This window comes from Cygnus olor, assembly GCF_009769625.2.
Source record: "Cygnus olor isolate bCygOlo1 chromosome W unlocalized genomic scaffold, bCygOlo1.pri.v2 SUPER_W7, whole genome shotgun sequence".
Taxonomy (NCBI): domain Eukaryota; kingdom Metazoa; phylum Chordata; class Aves; order Anseriformes; family Anatidae; genus Cygnus; species Cygnus olor.
The window spans coordinates 2,197,686-2,208,360 of record NW_024429078.1 but is presented as its reverse complement, the minus strand read 5'-3'; the positions used below and the strand labels follow the sequence as shown (position 1 = coordinate 2,208,360).

Here is a 10,675-nt window from a genome sequence, read left to right as displayed (position 1 = left end):
CTTGCTTATGAGCACCCAGGTACCCTGCTGTCCTAGGTTTATTCAGACACTTCCTGCATAACTTCTCTCCTCCCTGTTTCTTATTGTATTGTGAATCACTCTGTGGTCTGTCATGGTTTATTTTTACAGCACAGTGAAAGGTATAATAGGGAACTCATAAACATGCTGGGGGGAAGCCACCTGAAATAGCAAATGTTTCTAATTATGAAGTTAAAGCTTCCTTTCTAAGCTATTGGTTTCTATATTACACCTTGAACAGCCTGAAAATGTACTTGCCTACAATTAGACTTCCAGATGCAATAGGTGAATTGTAAATGAAACCCATCCGGTGGAAATTTAAACTATTAGCCTGGAGCAGTAGCCCTACTCTTTATGGTTTATGGTGCTGCACAGCCTACCCATCCAGTAATGTTCTGTGAGCCCATAAAGTTGAGAGGACAGTCTCTTAAAAGCAAAACAGTTTAGTTTAAAAATAAAAAATGTCATTATCACCTTCTTTTCTGTTTCATTATTTTTTTAACTTTTTCAGGCTTTTCCACATTAGTCTGGTTTAAATAGAAAATAACTTATCTCTGCCTTACCAAGATACATTAGGCAATGTTCCTGAAAGGGCTACATCTAATTAGTTTCAGTCATGGTTTTGGTACCTGCAGGGTGAAAAAATAATAATAATTTAATTATATATATATGTAGATTTCTGTACAGGGTTGGATAATAGTAATTGTAATCGAGTCTTTGTGTTCCACCGTTGTGCTTGGATCTTAATCCCTTTCCTTACGCAGAGTTGCACACCGATGGTCCAGGTTTGCTCCATTAACAAACTGCTTTACTGACTACTAATTTAAGGCTGTGGGGCACATCTTCAGCCATCACCAATTTGTTGCAGTGTTCATGGAGGAACAAGAGTGGTAGTGCCACAGCTGGAACAGGAAGAAATGACCTATTCTTTGCAGCAGAGCTAAAGCTACACAAGAATGGGCAGGGATCAGGGCCACGTGCATCTGTGTTCAAGAGAGCAGGGTACAGTTCAGATCTGTCTAAAGCTGCCATGTCCTGGCTCCTGAAAAGAAGTCATCAAGCTCACTGAGATTGACATCTGGACCCAGTGGTCTGAATGCAGCCTCTTCTTTATCTGCTTGCTGCACTGGGAGCCAAGGGCATTTCAGATGCCTTTGGAGATGGTTTAAATAAGGTCTACAGTAATCATGTTGGCTGGCTTGGGCACGGGACATTAAAACTGACATCTTGTCCTCCTACGGTTTAGGATTTGATTAGGTGCCAGTTTGCATGAAGCTTGCCATGGTTGTTAGAATAAAAAGAAACAGGAGAGGAGCTTTTACTTGACTAAAAAGAAGAGCTCTATATAAGCAGCTGTTTTGCTGGGGAAGAGGTGGGAGATTCTTCTTCTGCTTCATTTCTCTTCCATCTCTGTTTGCAGGTAAGATATTATTCAGTCTTTCATTATGAGTGGATCCATAGTTTGTTTGGAAAGTATACTTAACAGGCAGGGATCGATACCATAATAGAGTTCTCAAATAATCTGTTACAGGATAAAATAAGTTAAATGAAATTGCTTGGGTTATAAGATGTAGAATACTTCTGGTGTTTTTTGAGTTAAAGCAATGTGCTTTCTTGTTTTCTTCTGGGAAAGAAGAGGAGTTTGCCAGTGGCATTTACCTTGGTTGTCTTTTTTTTTAATGCAACAAAAAGAAATAGTTTTTTTGACCATCTACTGAAATGAAATACTTGCTATTCCGTTAGCTTTGTACTTTTTTAATTTATGGAGAACGGTTGTGGAATTGTTACACCAACAATGTAAGTGAATGTCTTAACAGATGGTTCTCGTGCTGGCTTGGACAAAAGCAGCCTCTTCCATCCTGATGTGGCATGTTTGTTGTTCTTAAATCCAGTTATCTTGACAGCGCTTGAGTAAGTCTTTGTTGCTTCCTATGCAGTGTAAGGATAGTGTTGCTGCAGTACTTTTGCATTGAAGTGTTGCCCCACCCTTTATTTTTCTTCTAAAATAAAGGAACAAAAGTATTGACTTTCTCCTTAAATCTCAGCTCTGGTGTGACATGTTCAGCTGGAGAAATCAGAATGGAAATGTAAAGTTCCTCCAGCTGGAAATGTTTTTTACAAAGGAGGTACTGTGTGGTTATGTCAAAGATATGTCAGAACTTGAAACTGTCTTCCCTCCATTGCATCCAGTGAGGAAAGTTTATTAAAAAAAAAAAGTGCCGTGGAGCATGTAATTGTTTGCATATGACATGCCAAGCTTGCTCAGGTAACATTTAATCTCCTGTTTCTGAAGCAGGGATGAGTCTTCACATTACAGAGAAGTGTGGACTCTTACTCACCCCCCCCAGACTTTAACAGCTGTAGGAGTCTTATGCTTAGAGAGACTACTTTTTTTCAGCTGCGATGTTTTTGTGACAATCGTCATGAATGTGACATGAGATACACCAACACCCTCCCTTTGCTGTGACAGCAGAATCCGTGAATCAGCACAGCCCAGCTGCAGTGGCTTCGAGGAGCAGCAGCCTGGCTCTGAGGGCCAGGTGATGTGGTAGTGGCTGCAGCACAGAGCTCTGGGCTGCGTGCATGTGCAAGGAGCGGTGTGATCCCAGCCTCGCCACTTCCCTCTGGGGCGTGCAGCAGCTGCTCAGGCTCTGGGCTTGTGAGTAGCACGGGCTGAAGGAGATGATCAGATGTGAAGGCAGCCCACGCTGCCAGAAAACCCATTCCTGCCATCTTTCAAGGAAAAAGCAGCGTGCCAGCCTGGGCTGCCAGCTGAGCTGCGCCATTGTAAGTGGTGGAAGAAACACAAAACATACTGTGAGCAAATGTCACAGATTTGTGGGTGAATAACTTGTCAGCCTAGCAGCTGAAGGACGAATGCATTGCATTCATAGTGAGAGGCTCATCTGAATAGTTGAAATCTTGTTTCAGGTCATTGTTCTGTTCTCTCTTGTGTTCACCTGCCCAGTTAGTTTGTGCTCTCTGTGCAGATGTGATTGGAAAGTGACTTTACCAATCATCTCCAGATAAAAATCTCAAGGAGTCACATTGAGGAAGCAGTAGGAGGGCCTCTTTCTGGTGTGACCCAGTGAGAAACCCTATGAGCTGATTGTCAGTGGGCTGGATTCTTGCCCCACAAAAAAACACCTTCACTGTGATAATCGCCTCCTGTAAATTGTATGGATGGTACAAGACCCAGGCTACTTCTGGAGGCCTTTATGAAATGATGTTCTTCAGGAGAAGCCATATAGCGCAGCTGTTGCTGGGGGTGGAAGGGTGTAGAGACAGTGAGGAGTTAAACTGAAATGTGGGCAGAGAGCATTTTCAGCATCCGTGTTGTTGTGTGGCCACACTTTTGTGAGATATGTCTTGGCTCTGTAGAAACCACAGTACTAGCTACCAGTCTACTGGGTGTACTTTTTAATTTTGAATTTAAAACATATTATGTTAATGCAATGGGATACCCACTGGTGTGATGGAAATAGAGAACAATTACTGAAATGTTTATGCAGGATGAGCAGGAATGTCTTAGTTCAAGGTTCTGGGTGTAGTTGTAAATGAAAATGTGTTTGGCATGGTGTCCTATATAATTAAGATGCCACACATTGCCTCTTTTTGCATGGGTGCATGTGTCACTGTCAGCACCTCAGGATTATCATGGGCATGATGGCAGCAGGCAAGTACCTCCATAATTTTCTTGATGTAAAAGCTGGATCCGAGAACTAGTAGCTCAAACTGGAGTTTAGCCATACACATGTTTTTAGAGACTTAAAAAGCAGTCACAAATTCCCCAAATCCTGCCCCATTATCGTGGGGAAGTAGTTATATTTGAAAAGCCCTTGGAGCAGTTGGAGTAAATGGCCCTAAACTGTACTGTTTGTGCAATTTAATATCCATTTCTGCTCAAAGCAATTCTACGGGGATTTTACATACTGTAAAAGCAGAATAATTTAATTTTGCTGTGTTAAAGTCTGTTAGCTCTCCTGCAAACAGGAAATAGTTCACAGCTTCTTGATAACTCCAAAATGACTGAGGTGGGAAATTCAAGTGAATTATGTTTCCCTGTGTAAGCACAGGTGTATACTCAGCGTTGACTGCATTGCTCTGCTTCAAATATTTGCAAATACTGCAGAAGTAGAAGCATAAGAAATAGGGACAGGGTAGATGGGCATGGCTTACACTATGATTAAACATAATGCAATCTTAATGTCATTCTTAGTATGCAAAATTCATCCTAGTGGCTGTGCAAACTGGTTGGCACACAGATCGCAATTAAATTGTTGATCCTCCTGGCACAGATGACCCACACGTGTTGTTCTGGGTGTTTTCTGGACATGACCCTATTTCTGTCTCTGTGACCCTGTTCTGTTGGGCTCAGGCCACCTCAGTGTGCTGTCTTGGGGTCACCCCACATCACACCCCTCAATTAAAAGCCAAGGTTCTGCAGGCACTGTACACAAGTTTTTGTCATGATGCTGAATTTCCAGATATGATAGTGATCCTGTAACTTAAATGGAAAACATTGTTGTGGAGGCAAAATAGTGACGAGATGGATTTTTACTTCAATAGTTGTAAAGACAGAGAAGAGTTGAAATGGAAATGTAGTTAGTTTCAATTGAAGGCCTCCAAGTTTTGTCAGGCTAGAGCACAGGTTACAGGTAGGTTAGAGAGCTGGCTGTTACGCAGGAACCGAGGTGTCTCACCCAGTGTCGTGGTTTAACCTGGTCGTCAGCTAAAGACCACACAGCCGTTCACTCACTCTCCCCCCTCCCTCTCTGGGATGGGGGAGAGAAACGGGAAAGTGAAGCCTGTGAGTTGAGATAAAGACAGTTTATTAAGACAGGAAAATAATAGCAACAACAACAACAATAATAATAATAATAATAATAATAATGATAATAGTACTACTACTAATAATGTGTACGAAATAAGTGATGCACAATGCAATTGCTCACCACCCGCTGACCGATGCCCAGCCTATCCCCGAGCAGCCGGCCCCCCCACCCTGGCCAGCCACCCCTATATATTGTTCAGCATGACGTCAGATGGTATGGAATACCCCTTTGGCCAGTTTGGGTCAGCTGTCCTGGGTCTGTCCCCTCCCAGCTCCTGCTGCACCCCCAGCCTGCCCGCTGGCAGGACAGAGCGAGAAGCTGAAAAGTCCTTGGCTTGGTGTAAGCACTGCTCTGCAACAATTAAAACATCAACATGTTATCAGCACTCTTCTCATCCTAATCCAAAACATAGCACCCTGCCAGCTACTAGGAGGAAAATTAACTCTATCCTAACTGAAACCAGGACACCCAGGAATGATTATCTCCATGTGAAACCCTCTTCAAAACTAATGGGCTCCCAGCTATGGACAATGAGCTACTTAAGGGTGAGAATAAAAGGTCTGGGAATAAGGAGAGGGAGATGGTGAGAGCAACAGAGGGTGTGCGAAAGAGCTGTAAAGAGCCAGGGATCCTAAAATCATGTCCTGAGATAGCTGCACTTAGCTTACAGGCTAATCATTATGATTTGTGTCATCGGTACGTTATGTGATTATACATCGTAGTGGGCCGGGACTCTGCTGCCTCTTCTGAAGGTCATTATGACGCACTTAGGTATCTTGTGTTTGTACAGTGTGCGTGCCAGTTTAGATAGGTCTGTGTGCGGTAATGTGTGCTGGAGGTATGCCCAGGGGGGAGGCTCCATGTAGATGAGCTTTTTAAAACGTGAGTTTCATCTAAAGCATCGGAAGCTCTCTCTCAGCTATGGTGCTGGGGGCAGGGACCTAATGAGACTGCTTTAATACGGCGGTAACATACATATTAGGTAACAGTTGGAAATACAGTCTATCTTTCAAGGTTTAAGCAGCACTTTCTGAAAGTGCCTCAATTAACAGCTAATGACAAGCTTTCTTCAGTGCTTCTCTCATTGTCTTGTATAGCCAGATAATGAGAATGATCATCCAGAGAGACTCCAATTTATTTACCACTTTTTATTTTATTGGGAGGCTTCTGGATATTTTAGCCAGTAATATTCCTGATTTGTGCCTCCATAAGTGCCTGAGTTCAGCTTAAATCAATCATTACTCTTAAGATGTGCATTTCAGATAGCTTTTTCCAGCAGCACAGGCATTGCAAACCTTAAGTTAATTCATGAAGCTGATTCTACCCTGCAAAAGATGGAACTAGTAGGTAGGGAAAACAGTACCTCTTTCCCTTGTCTGTCATCTTAATGGAATTTAAGATATCTACAAAGGGCTGTTTCAGCTAAATATCTCATGTCCACCAGTATTTGAAAATAAAATAATGAGCTGAAAGTGTTTCTGTGCCCACCCACACTGTTAATTGAAAGCCATGAAGACAAAGAGGTAGAACCAGGCTCAAGGGATCTTTCTTACAGAAAGTTTTTGTGAACCATCTCTCCTGTATCTGGATGTATTTTCTAAGCCATCCTCATGAAGCTAAAAAGACTTTGCTGTTAATAGGAGGTCTTCTTAATGCTTCCCCATGCATTAATTCTATAGGCAACTTACAAATCAAATTGAAACCCTTCCAAAAAATCCCATTCTTCTGTTTTGTTGACTCGTTTCTAGTCTCCACTTCTCCATACAAAGCAAAAGAAGCAGACGCAAGTGTGGACTTAGCCTCAACATCTACAATTGAGAAGGTACCTTAGGGGAAGATACTAAGGCAAGTTGTGCATTTTTTATTTTCTTTTTAAGCTCATGTGTTGCTGTTAATTGTGAGCTCCTTATATAAATGAGACTCACAGGGAGCAGAAATTGTCATATGTGACAGATTGGTAGAGAGGCGACTCTACATTGATCAGGGATGTGTGACATAATTGGCACATTGGGGAGTTCTGTCTGAATTACAGCAGTTTGGATGATAACGAGAAAGGAGTAAGCTCCTGAGAAAATTAAATGAGCAAAGAGCATGAAGCTCTTTGCAAGGCAATTCTGGAAAAAAAAATTGCTGGAAAAAGATTATAAGAAAAAGAAACAAGCCTGTATACTGAACTCAACCTTTAAAATGTCTGGGGAATGATGTGGCTTGCAAGACTTTCAATTTGTTTATGTAATTTTCTGCTTAATATCAAGTACTTGCAGGAAGGAACCACTTTTCAGGACTGTAATATAGTCCTGGAACTGCAGCTTCTGACCACTTTCCCCTGCAGTGTAGTTTGAAGTGTAATATTGGTACTCACTGCTTTCTGGTGCATGCTATCAAGTGGATTCAGTAGAAATGCATTTATGAAAATGCTCTTATCTCAGAGACAAAACCAGGGAGGAGGACACAGCTCTCCTGCTCTTGTGTTGAACAGCTTCACCTCTCTGTATCTCAGCTTACCCAAATATAAAATGGGGATAATGATTCAGACACCTCGCAAAAATGCTTTGAAAGATGAAAAGGAGGGTAGCTGAGACACATGGGAAAGAACTCAGCATCACTGCCGGGAACTCGAATTAAGCTATCTAGGTTTTGTGGCAACAAAAACAAAAAGGCGAACAAAAGTTCAGGGAGCAGAGAGTAGACAAGATACTGTGAAGCCATTCTAGATCAGTAGTACGGTGCCTGGGACATTGCATGTGTTTCTGATCACCCACCTTCAAAAAGATGTAGAACCAGAAGGAGATGCTAACAAGAAAGAAAGAGACTGAAAATAGTGGAATTGTTTCTTCTTCAGGAAACAAATAAAAGGATGCATACTAAGAGGAGGAAAATAATCAAGGAGGTAGAAAAAGGAGACAAGGGTTTCATGGGTACCCAGACTGCTACTCCAAAACAGAAGTTGGTGAGGCTGAACAACACAGACCCAAAGCTGAGTTATAGTGGGGTGAGGGGGTGAGGCTGGGATGTGAATCCATTCCTGTGGCTTATGGACCCACTGGCACAAGGCTCCACTTGCCAGAAGGGGAGAGTTAATGGCTACCAAGAATGCCCAGAGCTACTTACAAACTGTCAAGTTAAGCCTCCTCCCCAATATGGACCTTATGCACTATGAGTAGTGCATGGTCTTGTGATACAAGACCATTTCTCTGTTCAGATGGACAGGGTTCGATCTGTTCATAAGGAACACTTTTTGTATTTTGGTGTAGTCTCATTGCGCCTGCCAGGCTGTCTAGTTGCTCACAGCAGGTCAAAATACCCCTAAGTCAGTCATTTTGTGGGCTGTTCTGTGGTGTTTGGCCAGACACGGTGCTTGAGCACTTCACAAAGTCTTTGTTTATCTCTGCAGCATTCCTGCCTAGTGAGGGGATGGATTAAATAGCTCACAAGGTCCCCCAGCCCTTTCAGAATACCTTCCCTCTCTCTCATGATTTTGTGGCAGGATGAATAAGGGCTTAAAACAGATAGTAATTCAGGCCAGAACATCATTTGGGGTTTTTGGTGCAGCACACCTGTTGCCTTATGATTATTTTATCCTCCTGATTCATAGCTTTTCTCCTATTCACAGCACATCTCCCGCTCGCTTTGGTAGTAGCTGCAAGCACTCAGCAAATTGCACTCCAGGGCTATGAGCCAGGAGCCCAGGACAGAGACCTTATTAGTGACCCTTTGTGGGAAATCTGACTTCACATAAGAGCTCAAGAGTAAAGGTACCGGTTCCCTAGGACAGCCCTGGGTTGTATAACCACAAGATCATCTTTCCTCCTGTGCACTCTGTTTCCCTGCTCCCTACGTGACTTGCAGCTTCTGCAAGAAATCACGTACTTGGGCTTCTCTTCCCTGGTTGCTTAACCCTGGTTCATCTCCAGCATAGGTCTGTACTGTCCCCTGAATTACCAAGGAAAAGAGGTTATGTGAGTGTGTCATTAAAGACTGTTTTATAGCACATAGGTTGCGGGGACTCAAATTAGGCTGCATTCGCTGTATTTCAGAGCTTGGCTAACCAGCCCTGCTGGTTTTGGGGGTTTTTCTTGTAATGTCAGTTCCCTGCAGTTTTAACAGAGGAAAATGGGCTATAAAGGAAGTCCAGCATGACCTGGCACAGCAGCATCAGCATGGATCAGGGCCGTCTGAGCGCTCAGCTCTGTGCCACTAGCCTTAGCTAAGCTCAGGCCACAGGGATAAGCGAGGTTACTAAACCCTGCTGATTTCTTATCAGTGCAGGAGGGCTTTTAGAGCTTAACACAGCCAGGGAAGTAATAGCAATGGTACGCTCACTGTCCCCGTCCTGACTCTTCCTTGTCTTCTTGGACCTGTCCGAGAACATCCTTTGGCCCCTCATAGCTAGCCATCCTATCCATTTCCCCCATCCCCATCCAGCTCAAGTCCTACCAGCAGACTCTGCCTACCATCACCCTCAGGCTGCGATTGCTGAGGGGTTATCACTTAGCAGGGAGGGCTGAAGATGACAAAATATATTCCCAGCACCCCCACCCCAACAAAAAAAAAAAGGTGTATTTATGTTTATTACATTACATATTGATGTGTTTTCTTGTTTGTTTGTTTGTTTGTTTTAATGAGGTTGAGAACTATCTGGAGTGCAGAATTTTGGCCCAGAGAATAGACATTTGGCAAATGAAAAAAAAACTGTCAAAAACGAAAAGATTTGGGCAGTCATCCTCAGCAAGCAAAACTCTGCATGTCTCGCAGCAGCCTGCCTTCCAGCAAGCCTCCGGGAGCCCCTGTGCAGGGCTCTGGGGCTGTTCCACGTCTCTGCGGCAGAAGGAGCAGCAGCCCAGAGGGAGCTGAGCAGCAAGGGCCAGTGAGCGTGTGTCTGAGCCCGTCCCTGGGAGCGCTGATGGCAGCAGCCACCCTTTCATCTCCCTTCCCAGTTAAACGGCTTCCCCCCAGCGCTGGGGGAAGAGGATCTGATTTGGCTTTTTGTGCGTGCGAGGAGCTTCCTTGACCTCCTGGTCCCACCTCGTGCAGTATTTCCTCCGCAGTCTGCTGCATCGCCTTGGAGGGGGCCGGGGACAGATGGCTTGATTTAGGCTGATAAAGGGGCTGCCTTCAAAGGAGAAGTGAGGCGGAAGCTGTCTGGCCTGATATCTCTTTCTGGCGCTGTCAACGGGAGGCTGAGGAGACAAGCTGGGGCCAGATGGAGACCAGCTCCATTGCAGGGAACATGGAAAGAAACAAAGCTTCCCTTAAAAGCGCTCTCCTCATGCTGTTAAATAGTGTCTGCTTACCTTTATTTCAAACAGCTCCTGCCAAGCCAGGTTTACCTCAGTATTTAAGGCATGCTCTGGTCCTCACTCAGGCTGCTGCACTATGTGAAAGATAACAGCGCTAAATATCTTCAGTTGCTCTCAAGGGACAGCCGGGGATGTGGCTGGCATTTTGCATGCCACCAGCTTGAAGCTCAACGTTGTTAAACCCTAACCACGCTTGTCACTTCTCATCTGCAGCCTCTGACAGCTCTGCAGCTGTCAAGCACCTTGCTGAGGCCGGCTCTGGCTGTGGTGTCGGGCTGGCATGCTGTCCTGGCCCTCTGCAGCCAACAAACTGCAGTCCTGCAATAACCAGGGAAACGCAAGCCAGCCCAGTGCCACTGGCTTCAATAGGGGAGGAGGTGAGAGCTGCCACTTCTGGGAATAAAAATAGTTTTTTCTTCAGAGATCTTAATTTTGTACTTTTTTTTTTTCAGGAATGGGCGGGAAAGAAGCATCTCTGCCCTTTGGAGGCAGAATAGTTTATAAGCTGTGTTCATAAAAATC

The 10,675-nt window shown here is 44.1% G+C and overlaps 1 protein-coding gene across 4 annotated transcripts in view; it reads left to right on the top strand.

The window, feature by feature from the left end:
* Window positions 1–10,675, top strand: part of LOC121063018 (protein FAM219A-like) — a 123,567-nt gene that overhangs the window by 53,132 nt on the left and 59,760 nt on the right. The gene's annotated exons all lie outside the window — the stretch shown is intronic.